A 14,482-nucleotide genomic window follows, 5' to 3' on the forward strand; every position below is an offset into this window, starting at 1 on the left:
CCCACCCCACCCCACCCCAGAAAACACATCCCACTTTCCTGGCAGGGCAAGGGAAAATGGATCACAGCTCACAGCCCTTCCTAGCTCTCCTGAGCCTCCAGAGGAACAGATTCCTCTATCCTCAGCCCACTGATCACAGAACCTTCCTTTAAGGCGGGACCAAGGAGCCCTCCCCAGAAGGTCAGGCCACTGCTTGGGTCTACACCAACCACACCTTTAGTTCAGCCCTGTTCCTGAGACTACAGAAGACCACCCTTGCCTGGACCCCTCGCCTATCCTCCCTGGCCCTCCCAGCTTGGACAGCCCAGCAGACCCAGGGCAGAAGGACAGACGGGACTTCTCCAAGTGACCGGGCAGTGGCTTGTCCCTGGCAGCTTGGCTTGTGGCAGGCACCAGACCTGAGCTCTCATGGGGCAGCTAGGCAGGCCTCGCTCTCTGAAGCTGCCCTGCGGTTGACCCCAGTATACAGGGTACACAACATGCCTGAACGCCCACCACCGCCGCCGCCTCCACCACTGCTGCTAGGCAGCATGCCCTCTGCAGGGCCTTCCCCTAGCTGTTCTAACCAACCACCCGATGCCAGGTCCAGGCAATGTGGCCGGATAGCAGAGGGCTTTTAGTGAAAGATGACTTTAGTTGTGACCTGGATCGGCTGCAAGAGGCTTTGTTCCGGTTCTCATCATCCATTCACTCACTCCATGACTTCCTGCAGACCCACCCATATTCACAAACTCTTCTAGGCCCTGGAGATAAAGCAGTCTGTTTTCCCAGGTCACATGTGTAGTGCGAGTGTGGGACGTGGGGGGTGGGGAATGGAGGTGTAAACCTGTAAATAAAACGGTATCTCGCGTTCCTCAGTATAACGAGGGAAAGGGGATGGTGCGAGTGGGTATGGGAGTCAGGGGGTCTGGGAGAGGGCCCTCTGAGGATGGAGCATCATGAATTGAGAACCAAATGATGAGAAGGAACCAGCCAGGTCAGAAGCGACCCAGGCAGAGGGAACGGCGTGTGCAAACGCTGGAGTGTAGGAACAGGCTTGCGGCATTTACAGAATAGAATAAAAATCCATGCAGCTGGGGTCCAGGTTACATAGAGCCCTCCCTACCAGGCCACATAAAGAGTTTTGTTTTGTTTTCAGTTTTTATTACAGGCACCCGCCATCATGTCTGGTTAATTTTTGAGTTTTTTGGAGAGACCAGGTTTCACCATGTTGGACAGGCTGGTCTTGAACCCCTGACTTCAGGTGATCTGCCCGCCTCGGCCTCTGAAAATGCTGGGATTACAGGTGTGAGCCACTGCTCCCGGCCAATTTTTTTGTATTTTTATTAGAGATGGGGTTTCACTATGTTGGCCAGGCTAGTCTCGAACTCCTGGCCTCAAGCAATTCACCCACCTTGGCCTCCCAAAGTTCTGGCATTACAGGCATAAGCCACTGCACCTAGCCCAGGTAAGGAGTTTGGAGGTCATTATAGGTGTACAAGGAAACCAGTGGCTGTTTGTAAGCAGGCAAGTGATTCAATCTGTGTATTTGGAAGCTCCCGAAGGTCCTGGCATTGGAGGAATGAAGGAGCGGAGCTGGAATTCATCCAGGAGGCTGTTGCAGAAATGCAGGTCAAAGAGGATGGAGACCAGGATGTGGGTTTGGCGAAGGGGGACACGGTGGGAGACATTTAGGCCATGTTTTGGAGGTGGAGACACCCAGGATTACAGAGGGCCCAGACCAGGGAGGAGAGAAAAGACAGGATCAAATGGGACTCCAGGTCTTCCGGGGCAGCCTCTGGTCCTGGCCATCCTTTCCCAGGTTTTGCCTGGCGGGCCATGGCCCCTTCTCACAGGAGGGGCTGACATCCTATCCCTAGGCGGAACTTCACTTTGCCGAAACACAGGAGGCATTCCACAACACAAGGCTTGTCAGATGTAACAACACGCTGGAGGGGTTGTGCAAGAGGCTCACTGGGACATAGGCCACGACTGTAAGAGGTGAGGAACTCTGGCTTTTGTCATCAGAGAAAAATCCAGTACTTTCTGGAACACTCGCCAGCCTTATCCTGCAAAGACAGGAAAGTGCAGGGAAGGCGGAAGACTGTTTCATTCAAACTGTGGCAGGGCTGAGGGCAGACAAGGGAATGGGCGAGAACAGCAACTTCTTAGATACACGTGGTTACATGTTCCAGGCAGCACTTCAATGCCGACTGTGTTGTGATTTCAGTTGACTTTAGTACTCTTGGGGATCTTTCAACTCCTTCATGTGCTGTGCTCAAAAGCCCTTGCATCTGGAAGTGTGCTACGTGCGCAAGGAGGTTAAGGCTCACTGCTGTAATATTCTGAGCCTGACTAGCCACAATCAAAAACCAAAAACAAGGCCAGGTGCAGCTGTAATTCCAGCACTTTGGGAGGCTGAGGTGGGTGGATCACCTGTGGTCAGGAGTTCAAGACCAGCCTGGCCAACACGGTGAAACCCCATCTCTCCTAAAAATACAAAAATTAGCCGGGCGTGATGGTGGGCACCTGTAGTCCCAGCTACTCAGGAGGCTGAGGCAGGGAGAATAGCTTGAACCTGGGAGGTGGAGGTTGCAGTGAGCTGAGATTACGCCACTGCATTCCAGCCTGGGTGACAGAGCGAGACTCTGGCTCAAAAAAACAAACAAAGAAACAAAAAAACAAACCCAGGATGGGAACATGAAAAGTCGCCATTATGACTCCTGTACCATTTATGTATCTGTGTCAAATATCTCCTTAAAATACCTGGGTGTAGTGGGATCATACTTTCAAGATGGAAAGACCAAATTAAGGGACTTGCCCAAGGTCATGGATTGAAGCCAGGGTTTAATTCCCACCCCAGGGCTCCATCCACTTAAATAGCAATATACTATCAAAAGTAGGGGGCATCACAGGAAAAACACCGAATATGTAATTTGTGTATACACATATATGTGTATATATCTACACACACATATATTTTTATAGGTTATATTCACATCTATTGTCATTGCATGCATTAAGTTTTAGTTTAGACACGCACACACACACACGCATGCACAAGTTTTGGTGTGTTCTTTCTAAATCCCAGTGGGTTTTCTTTTTTTTTTTTTTTTTTTTTTTTTTTTTTTTTTTTTTTTTTTTTGAGACAGAGTTTCGCTCTTGTTGCCCATGCTGGAATGCAGTGGTGCAATCTCGGCTCACTGCACCTCCACCTCCCGGATTCAAGTAATTCTCCTGCCTCAGCCCCCCAAGTAGCTGGGATTACAGGTACCCGCTGCCACACCCAGCTAATTTTTGTATTTTTTTCATAGAGATGGGGTTCCACCATGTTGGCCAGGTTGATCTCGAACTCCTGACCTCAGGTGATCCACCCGTCTGGGCCTCCCAAAGTGCTGGGATTACAGGCTTGAGCCACCGCGCCCGGCCCAGTGGATTTTCTTAGGTACTCCTGGGGGTGCTAAAATGCAGCACCCACTGTGTCACATGACTCCCACTGAGATTCAGAGATGGCAGACATCTGGGAGAGGATCCAACCCAGTGGTCTTGATTAGGCTGTTGGGGCCAGGAGAGGTGACTTGCCAAAGGCCACAGAACTCACAAGGAGCCGGATGGTGCTGGAGCCCAAGTCTCTTGACTCCCACCCCAAAGATCTTCCCCAGATAACACCTAGATGGGCTCACTGCCAGGCACCAGGGCAACTTTCTGATGTTTGCTACCATCTTGCCCAAATTAAGAGCTGGGAAAGAGAAGAGGGAAGGAGCTTCCTCCCACTGAGCAATTGGCACTAGGTGCCACCAGGCAGGGAGAACATTACAAAACTCTGATCCAAGAGCTGCTCAGAGTCAAAATCGTCCCAGAGTGGGGTGGTCTTGTGGTACCTGAAACTCTGGCAAAATTTCTTGAAATAATGGCTTTAAAATAAATGATGGTTCTGGCCGGATGTGGTGGCTCATGCCTGTAATTCCAGGACTTTGGGAGTCCGAGGTGGGTGGATCACCTGAGGTCAGGAGTTTGAGACCAGCCTGGCCAACATGGTGAAACCCCATCTCAACTAATAATACAAAAAATTAGCCGGGCATGATGGTGGGCGCCTGTAATCCCAGCTACTAGGGAGACTGAGGCAGGAGAACTGCTTGAACCTGGGAAGCGGAGGTTGCAGTGCACTGAGATCGTGCCATTGCACTCCAGCCCGGGCGACAAGAGTGAAACTCCATCTCCAAAAAAAAAAAAAAAAAAAACCCCAAAACAAAAAGAATGATGGTTTTAAAATGAATATGATTCAAAGTTTCCTCAAATAATGGCTTTAAAATGAATGTGATTTAAATGAATATGATTTACCTCCTAGAACTTAACCCTGTGGAACTATTTCAAAGGAGAAAAAAGTCACGCACATATTTGTTGAAGCCTTATTCATAATAGCGAAAGACGGGAGACAGGCCAGGCACAGTGGCTCACACCTGTAATCCCAGCACTTTAGGAGGCCAAGGCGGGTGGATCACGAGGTCAGGAGTTTGAGACCAGCCTGACCAACATGGTGAAACTCTGTCTCCACTGAAAAAAACAAACAAAAAAAAGAAATTGGCTGGGCATGGTGGTGCGCACCTGTAATCCCAGCTACTCAGGAGGCTGAGGCAGGAGAATGGCTTGAACCCGGGAGGCAGAGGTTGCAGTGCACCAAGATCACGCCATTGCACCCCAGCCTAGGAGACAGAAGGAGACTCTATCTCAAAAAAAAAGAAAGAAAAGAAAGAAAAGAAAGAAAGAAAAAGAAAGAAAGAAAGAAGAAAGAAAGAAAGAAAGAAAGAAAGAAAGAAAGAAAGAAAGAAAGAAAGAAAGAAAGAAAGAAAGAAAGACTGACTGGAGACAGCCTAATGCCCAGTGATAGAGGAATGGCTAAGAAAGCTGGAAGCCATTAACTCAGAGCACCATTCAGCAGTCACGGAAATTGGGAACTATGAAGACCATAGACAACATGGACCAAATGTTTACTAAATGGCATTAAACGGAAGCACAAACAAAAGGCAGAACAGAGGCCGAGACGAAGGTCAGGAGTGCAGGACCACCCTGGCCAACATGTTGAAACCCCGTCTCTACTATTAAAAAAATACACAAGGCTGGGCGCGGTGGCTCACGCCTGTAATCCCAGCACTTTGGAAGGCGAGGCAGGCGGATTACCTGAGATCAGGAGTTCGAGACCAGCCTGGCCAACATGGTGAAACCCCATCTCTACTAAAAATACAAAAATTAGTCGGGTGTGGTGGCAGGCGCCTGTAATCCCAGCCACTCGGGAGGCGGAGGCAGGAGAATCGCTTGAACCCGGCAGGCGGAGGTTGCAGTGAGCCGAGGTGGCGCCATTGCACTCCAGCCTGGGGACAAGAGCAAGACTTCGTCTCAAAACAAAGAAACAAAAAAAACCCCACAAATTAGCCAGGTGTTGTGGTGCGTGCTTGTGATCCCAGCTACACTGGAGGCTGAGGTGGGAGAATCTCTTGAACCTGAGAGGCGGAGGTTGCAGTGAGCTGAGATCACGCCATGGCACTCCAGCCTGGGCAATAGAGTGAGACTCTGTCTCAAAAAAATAAATANCCCAGCCACTCGGGAGGCGGAGGCAGGAGAATCGCTTGAACCCGGCAGGCGGAGGTTGCAGTGAGCCGAGGTGGCGCCATTGCACTCCAGCCTGGGGGACAAGAGCAAGACTTCGTCTCAAAAACAAAGAAACAAAAAAAACCCCCACAAATTAGCCAGGTGTTGTGGTGCGTGCTTGTGATCCCAGCTACACTGGAGGCTGAGGTGGGAGAATCTCTTGAACCTGAGAGGCGGAGGTTGCAGTGAGCTGAGATCACGCCATGGCACTCCAGCCTGGGCAATAGAGTGAGACTCTGTCTCAAAAAAATAAATAAAAATTAAAAATAAATAGGCCGGGCACGGTGGCTCAAGCCTGTAATCCCAGCACTTTGGGAGGCCGAGACGGGCGGATCACGAGGTCAGGAGATCGAGACCATCCTGGCTAACACAGTGAAACCCCGTCTCTACTAAAAAATGCAAAACACTAGCTGGGTGAGGTGGCGGGCGCCTGTAGTCCCAGCTACTGGGGAGGCTGAGGCAGGAGAATGGCCTGTACCCGGGAGATGGAGCTTGCAGTGAGCTGAGATCCGGCCACTGCACTCCAGCCTGGGTGACACAGCGAGACTCCGTCTCAAAAAAAAAAAATAAATAAATAAAAATAAAAATAAATAGAAAAAAAGGCAGAACATATACTTGTTTATGCATAGTGGTTACAACTCTACACAAATATGCATCTGCGAATAAAGACTAAAAGGGCACACAGGAGAAATTAAGAAGTTATGTTAGCCTTGAGAGGAAAACAGGCTTCTTTTTCTATGTATGTATGTATGTATGTATGTATGTATGTATTTTCGAGACAGAGTTTTGCTGTATCACCCAGGCTGGAGTGTAGTGGCACCTTCTCGGCTCACTGCAACCTCCAACTCCTAGGTTCAAGCGATTCTCCTGCCTCAGTCTCCCAAGTAGCTGGGATTACAGGTGCACACCACAACAGCCAGTTAATTTTTGTATTTTCAGTAGAGACGGAGTTTCCCCATGTTGACCAGGCTGGTCTTGAACTCCTGATCTCAAGCAATCCACCTGCGTTGGCCTCCCCAAGTGCTGGGATTACAGGTGTGAGCCACTGCACCAGGCCTTTTTCTTTTCTTTTTTTTTAAAAACCACCACCACCACCACCACCACCACCAACAACAACCCACAGTATCAAAGGTTTAAAGAAAAGGCATTCATTTCAAAACCAGCTCAAGACTATCTGGTTCTCTGGATTCGGCAGCTGCATCCCAGCATAAGATGCCAATTGGGGACTAAGTGAGAACCGGTCTCCATCCATACTCTGTCTTGTGTCAAAATCTCCCACTGATGTCTGTTGTCTCTCTTCCTCCCTCAAAATCTCCCCAAGTCAGACATGTTTATTAGGTCCTTGTTTTATTCTAAGTTGCCTGGGAGAAGGAAGCGGGCAAGCTTTAATAACCTAACGTCAGGGGACACGAGGAGATCAGGACCCTCTCAAAAAACAGAACTCACTCTCCAACAGCTGCTTCCTGATGCTTAAGCCTCCCCAGCTGAGCAGGAGATGAGCGATAAGGATCACTCCCACCCCACCGGAGATCGGCCTGTTTCCAGTGACACTGAAGCTCCAAGCTGGAGGCCAGCCTCCCACATAACAGTGGGATCCTCTCAGAGATATCCTGTGCAGGTGAAGGTTTTACTTCTGCTTCTACAGCCCTAGCTTGGCTAGACTGTCACTGCCAGGGAGCCGAGAAAATAAGAAGGGGTCACATGAGGGCAACCAGCACCCAGGGGCTCCAGCCACCACTGACCGCCAAGCTGTGTGCAGAATGAGATCATCCCTGGGGGTAGATCTCTAATGGCGAAGGCACTAAAGTGAGTCTTAGCTCCGAGTCAGAGGAACAGGCTCCCTAATCCCCTCCTACCCTGTCCCTCCAGTATACCTCCTCACTCTCCAGTTCTCATTCACCAGGGTCTGCTGCGTGCCAAGCACTGTACTGAGGACAACATACATTTATGTCCTTGAAACTCAAAGCAAACTTGCAAGGAGGCTGCCCTGATTGCCCCTATTTTAAAGAGAAATGGAGAGTCAGACAGAGTGAATTATTTTACTCACTCTCACATCTCACAGCTTTATTTATTTATTTATTTTTTTGTTGAGACACGGCATTGCTGTTACCCAGGCTGGAGTGTAGTGGTGCTATCATGGCTCACTGCAGCCTCAACTTCCTGGGCTCAAGTGATCCTCCCCGGCCTCAGTCTCCCAAGTAGCTGGGGCTACAGGTGGCCACCACCATGCCTGGCTTATTAAAAATAAATAAGTAAATTTAAATACACACACACACACACACACACACACACACATATATATATATTTTTTAGTAGAGATGGCGTCTCGCTATGTTGCCCAGGCTAGTCTTGAACTCCTAGCTTCGAGCGATCTTCCTGCTTCAGCCTCCCAAAGTGTGGGATTACAAGCATGAGCCATTGCACCCCACACCCAGCCTCTCACAACTTCTAAGTGGTGATTTGAGCCCATTTCTGGCAGACCTTGGAGCATGTGATTTTCCATATAAGGTGATGCGGCCTGGCCTATGCAGGTGTCTGCAGCTGAGGATGTGAACGTGGAGCAGGGTGGGAGAGCAAGGGTCTGCGAGCCGGTTAATCTAAGACTCTTGGAGCTAAGACTCATGTTACTGCCTCCCTCATTAAAGCTCTATCCCCAGGCATGGCTGCATTTGAAACCTCCTCAAAGGAGATTTCCCTTACCCAGGAGCCCATTCCTGCTTCCTGCTCTCAGAAACCTCCCAGTGTTCTGGTGTTCTGGGAGGTGAGGGGTGGGGAGGATCACCCTGTAGCACGACCCAGGCGCTGCTGGCATAGTCAGGAGTAGATCAGCACAAGGCCTCGCTTCTAGTGTGTTCCTGTCTGCTCTGTCCAAACTCCATCTTGTGTTCCTTGGTTATTCCGGCTCCCAGGAAGAAAAACCAGAACCGTGACCCAACACCACTTGCCGCACCCTCACTGCCCCACGTGCCAATCCATGCCAGGCTCGTTGATGCAAACATGCCACTGCACAGCCACCTGGGGCAGATCCCATTTCCTGGAGATGAACATCCTCTACTTTGGCGGCCCCTTCCTGGAAGGAAGAGAAAGGGGCAAGGTCCCAGATTTCATGACATGTCTTCCCTCCACTAACCCCAGCCTCCAAGCTACAAGACGGTGCCCATTCCCCAGGTATCCCTACCGGGTGTGGGGCAGGGAGGGAGGAGTCTACTGGGAAGGGGGGTAAATCAGGGAGAGCAGGGATCATAGAATGACCTGGACAAGGAATAAAGCAATAGAGCACACCAGAACCTCCCAGCTACTTCCACTTTCTGCCATCTCTCTATGGGTTAATAATAATTGACCCTCCACTGTTTACCAGCCACATGTGGCTTCTGAGCACTTGAAATGTGGCCAGTATGAAATAATAAACACTGGAGATTGGGAGATCGGGAGGGTGGGAACCCAGTGAGGGATGAGAAGTTGCTCAATGGGTACAATGTACACGATAGGGTGATGGTTACACTACAAGCCCAGACTTCACACTACACAATATATCCACATAACAAAACAATACTTGCCCTCCTTATATTTGTAGAAATAAAAATAAATACATACAAATAAAAAGTAGGCTGGGCGCGGTGGCTCACGCCTGTAATCCCAGCACTTTGCGAGGCTGAGTCAGGCAGATCACCTGAGGTCAGGAGTTCGAAATCAGACTGGCCAACATGGTGAAACCCCATCTCTATTAAAATACAAAATTTGGCCAGGCATGGTGGTTCACGCCTGTAATCCCAGCACTTTGGGAGGCTGAGGCAGGTGGATCACGACGTCAGGAGATTGAGACCATCCTGGCTAACACCATGAAACCCCATCTTTACTAAAAATACAAAAAATTAGCCGGGCGTGGTGGTGGGCGCCTGTAGTCCCAGCTACTCAGGAGGCTGAGGCAGGAGAATGGTGTGAACCTGGGAGGCGGAGCTTACAGTGAGCCAAGATCGCACCACCACACTCCATCCTGGGTGACAGAGCGAGACTTCGTTTCCAAAAAAAAAAAAATAGGCTGAGCACAGTGGCTTACGCCTATAATCCCAGCACTTTGGGAGGCTGAGTCAGGCAGATCACCTGAGGTCAGGAGTTCGAAACCAGACTGGCCAACATGGTGAAACCCCATCTCTATTAAAATACAAAATTTGCCAGGCATGGTGGCCTGTAATCCCAGCTACTTGGGAGGCTGAGGCAGGAGTACTGCTTGAACCCAGGAGGTGGAGTTTGCAGTGAGCTGAGATCACGCCATTGCACTCCAGCCTGGGCAAAAAAGAGTGAAACTCCGTCTCATTAAAAAAAAAAAAAAAAAAAAAAAAAAAAAAAAAAAAAAAATCTGGCAAGTCCAAATGGATATGTGTTCAAGTGGAAAATACATACTGGACTTCTAAGATTTAGTATAAAAAAAGAGGATGTATAAAATATCTCATTAATGTTTTTATACTGATGATGTGTTAAAATGATATTTTGAATATAGTGAGTCAAAATGTACCATCTATTTCCTCTTACTTGTTAAAATGTAACTATTAAACTATAAATTATGTATGGCACTTGCCTAAGACTTCTATTAGAGAGCAATAATTTGGACATTTTCCCCCTTATTACACAAGCAGCATGTTCCCTTGTAGATAGATAAATAAAACCAACCATTGTTCACAGCTGGGTCAAAATATTTACATGTTAACAATTTATGCTACATTGTTTTAAATTAAATCTTAATATCTAATTTTTACATCCAATCAGGCACTGAATGGCTAGGTTGTTTCCATTTTCAGCTGAAACTCTGTAAGGTCTTTTCAGGCAATTATGTGCATATCCTTAACTATTTCCAAATGATACATTCTTGTGAGTCTGCCCCCAGGCTGGAGTGCAGTGGTATATCTCAGCTCACTGCAAGCTTCCATTTCTGGGTTCAAGCAATTCTTGTACCTCAGCCTCCCAAGTAGCAGGGACTACAGGCACGCGCCAACCATGCCCCCCCCCCTTTTTTTTTTTTTTGAGGCTGAGTCTGTGTTGCCCAGGCTGGAGTGCAGTGGTATGGTCTCAGCTCACTGCAACTTCTGCCTCCCGGGTTCAAGTGATTCTTGTGCCTCAGCATCCAGGCGTGTGCCGCCATGCCCAGCTAATTTTTGTATTTTTAGTAGAGACGGGGTTTCACCATGTTGGTCAGGCTGGTCTTGAACTCTTGACCTCAGGTGATCCACCTCCCTCGGCCTCCCAAAGTGCTGGGATTACAGGCGTGAGCCTACAGGGGTGAGCCACCATGCCCTACCTGCCTGGCTAATTTTTCTATTTTTAGTAGAGATAGGGTTTCACTGTGTTGGCCAGGCTGGTCTTGAACTCCTGACCTCAGGTGATCCACCCGCCTCGGCCTCCCAAAGTGCTAGGGTTATAGGTGTGAGCCACTGCACTCGGCCGGGAAGCTACCTTTCCCCCCACCCCTAATATATTTAATGGCCACCCCACCAAGCTTATACTACCTTACATGCTCTAATCAATTATATGATTGAATCTTTTCAGCTTTGGAAGTAGATAAGCTCATCATCTGCAACTAATAATAATTTTGCCTCTTCCATTCCTCATTATCTTGTTATATTTGTTACATTGCCAATATAAGGTTGAATAATACCACTGACATGAAACATCTCTGTTTCTGGCATTTACAGTGATACCCTAAACCTCTGGCATCTAATCCAGCAGCCACAAGCCACATAAGGCTACTGAGTACTTAACACGTGGCTACTGTGATTAAGGAGCTGAATTTTTAATTTAATTTTTTTGAGACCGGGTCTCGCTCTGTTAACCAGGCTTGAGTCCAGTGGCACAATCACAGTTCGTTGTAACCTCAACTTCCTAGGCTCAAGCAATCCTTCCACCTCAGTCCTGAGTAGCTGGGACTACAGGTGGGCACCACTATGTTGCCCAGGCAAGTTTTAAAATTCCTGTCCTCAAGTGTAATCCCAAAGTGCTGGGATTACAGATGTGAGCCACCACACATGGCCAGAATTTTAAATTTTAATTATTTTACATTTAAAAATTGATAATTGGCCAGGCGCGGTGGCTCACGCCTGTAATCCCAGCACTTTGGGAGGCCTAGGCGGACGGATCACCTGAGGTCGGGAGTTCGAGACCAACTTGACCAACATGGAAAACCCTGTCTCTACTAAAATACAAAATTAGCTAGGTGTGGTGGCGCATGCCTGTAATCCTAGTTACTCGGGATGCTGAGGCAGGAGAATGGCTTGAACCCAGGAAGCAGAGGTTGCGGTGAGCTGTGATCACACCATTGCACTCTAGCATGGGCAACAAGAGTGAAATTCCGTCTCAAAACAAACAAACAAACAAAACTGATAATTGGCTGGGCACAGTGGCTCACACCTGTAATCCCAGCACTTTGGGAGGCGAGGAGGATGGATCACTTGAGGTCAGGGGTTCGAGCCCAGCCTGGCCAACATGGTGAGACCCTGCCTCTACTAAAATACAAAATTAGCCCGGCGTGGTGGTGGGCGGGAGGCCTAGGCGGACGGATCACCTGAGGTCGGGAGTTCGAGACCAACTTGACCAACATGGAAAAACCCTGTCTCTACTAAAAATACAAAATTAGCTAGGTGTGGTGGCGCATGCCTGTAATCCTAGTTACTCGGGATGCTGAGGCAGGAGAATGGCTTGAACCCAGGAAGCAGAGGTTGCGGTGAGCTGTGATCACACCATTGCACTCTAGCATGGGCAACAAGAGTGAAATTCCGTCTCAAAAACAAACAAACAAACAAAAACTGATAATTGGCTGGGCACAGTGGCTCACACCTGTAATCCCAGCACTTTGGGAGGCGAGGAGGATGGATCACTTGAGGTCAGGGGTTCGAGCCCAGCCTGGCCAACATGGTGAGACCCTGCCTCTACTAAAAATACAAAAATTAGCCCGGCGTGGTGGTGGGCGCCTGTAATACCAGCTACTCAGGAGGCTGAGACAGGAGAATCGCTTGAACCCAGGAGGCAGAGGTTGCAGTGAGCCGAGATCATGCCACTACACTCCAGCCTGGGCAACAGAGCGAGACTCTTGTCTCCAAAAAAAAAAAAAGTTAATTTCCCCTTTCTTTAGTTTTAAAAACATGGCTCCTAGAAAGCATAAAGTTCCATGTGAGGGCCGGGCGCAGTGGCTCAAGCCTGTAATCCCAGCACTTTGGGAGGCCAAGACGGGCGGATCACGAGGTCAGGAGATCGAGACCATCCTGGCTAACATGGTGAAACCCCGTCTCTACTAAAATACAAAAAACTAGCCGGGCGACCTGGCGGGCGCCTGTAGTCCCAGCTACTCGGGAGGCTGAGGCAGGAGAATGGCGTGAACCCGGGAGGCGGAGCTTGCAGTGAGCTGAGATCTGGCCACTGCACTCCAGCCTGGGCGACAGAGCAAGACTCCGTCTCAAAAAAAAAAAAAAAAAGTTCCATGTGTGACTAATGTCACATTCTTATTGACAACACCGTCCTAGGGCTAGTCCCATTGATCATCCTGCTCACTGTGATTTAAATATCACACAAGTATTCTCCACCACCTTAAGGAATTCACAATTCTTACAGTTTATGGGAAAATGATGCCAATAACTCACTCAGCCAGGCTGAGTTATGGGAAAACACACTACGGCTTAAAATAATTTACCCTTTAATTGCTGGAAGATATAGCACAAGGAGTCTAGTCTAGTTTAAATGGTGACTCATTATCAAGAACACTCTGGAATAACATCTCCCCATGTGGATCCCAACAGATAGCAAGATTGTGTGCTGAGGAACCCACTCTGGGAAAAGCTATTGTAGACCCTGCCTAACAAGGGGTAGACCCCTCCCCAGACTCTGCAGTAACTATTCCTGGGCCATACGTCATGGAGGAAATACAAGAAAGAACTGAGATCTGTTGAGCTTTTTACTCTGCACCAGGCATTGTGTTAGACGATTTATTTTGATTAAACCGTCTCTTTTCTTCTTCTTCTTCTTTTTTTTTTTTTTTTCTGAGAGAGGGTCTTGCTTTGTCCTTCAGGCTGGACTACAGTGTAGTGGTGCAATCAAGGCTCACTGTAACCTCAAACTTCTGGGCTCAAGCCATCCTCCTACCTCTGCTTCCCAAAGTGCTGGGATGATAGGCACGAGCCACCACAGCCTGCCTTTCTTTAAACTTTGTAGTCATACAAGGTCCCAGGCATTGGAAAGACTTTATCTCATGCATTCTTCCCAACAATCCCATGGAGTTGTCATTATCATCTCCAGCTCGCAGATAAGAGCACTGAGGCTTAGAGGAGCACATGGTTTACTCAAGTCACACACAGTTGCTAAGAACAGAGAGACATAAGAATCCAGATGTGCTGGACTCTGGGTTTTTTCCACTCCACCATAAGGAACATCGGCAGAGGGGGCAGCAAGGGGGACAGTGGATCATAAGAGTCCCTGGGGCTCAGGCCTGGGAGGGCTGCTGAAGGCTCTGGATGCATGAGTACACACAATATACGCAGTTTTGCACACAATTTCAGGTTAACATCTCCTGAGTCTGAGCACCTCATTCCCCACCACTCCAGGGAATGTATAGATTAATCCTTGGAAATACAGACCACAGCCCAGCACCCCAGGTCCATCCAGGGGAGCCCTCTGCTCCTTGTGGGCTGGGAACCGGCCGCCCTGCTTGTCTCCTTCATCTTCGTTCCTGCACCCACCTCCTCCTTATCCTCATCCTCATCCCAGAACCGCAGGCTTCAGACCAGGGGGGAAGCAGGTCAGCAGGAGGTGAAGGGGAAACCTTCCCTCACCTCCTGGGAATTAGAACAGCACAGAGAGGGGAAGAAAAAGGAGCCAA

General features: G+C 48.8%; 1 protein-coding gene across 6 annotated transcripts in view; it reads right to left on the bottom strand.

Annotated features, from left to right (window-relative positions):
* CDC42EP4 (CDC42 effector protein 4) overlaps positions 1-14,482 on the bottom strand; it is a 28,258-nt gene that overhangs the window by 7,077 nt on the left and 6,699 nt on the right. For 2 of the 6 annotated variants that reach the window (XM_017884628.1, XM_017884627.1), the window contains exon 2: positions 1,394-2,048. The exons of the other annotated variants lie outside the window; for them this stretch is intronic. The gene's annotated coding sequence lies outside the window, so the exon portion shown is untranslated. The remainder of the gene's footprint in view (positions 1-1,393; positions 2,049-14,482) is intronic. 6 annotated transcript variants of the gene reach the window in all.

This window comes from Rhinopithecus bieti, unplaced genomic scaffold, assembly GCF_001698545.2.
Source record: "Rhinopithecus bieti isolate Rb0 unplaced genomic scaffold, ASM169854v2 scaffold_13400, whole genome shotgun sequence".
NCBI lineage: Eukaryota > Metazoa > Chordata > Mammalia > Primates > Cercopithecidae > Rhinopithecus > Rhinopithecus bieti.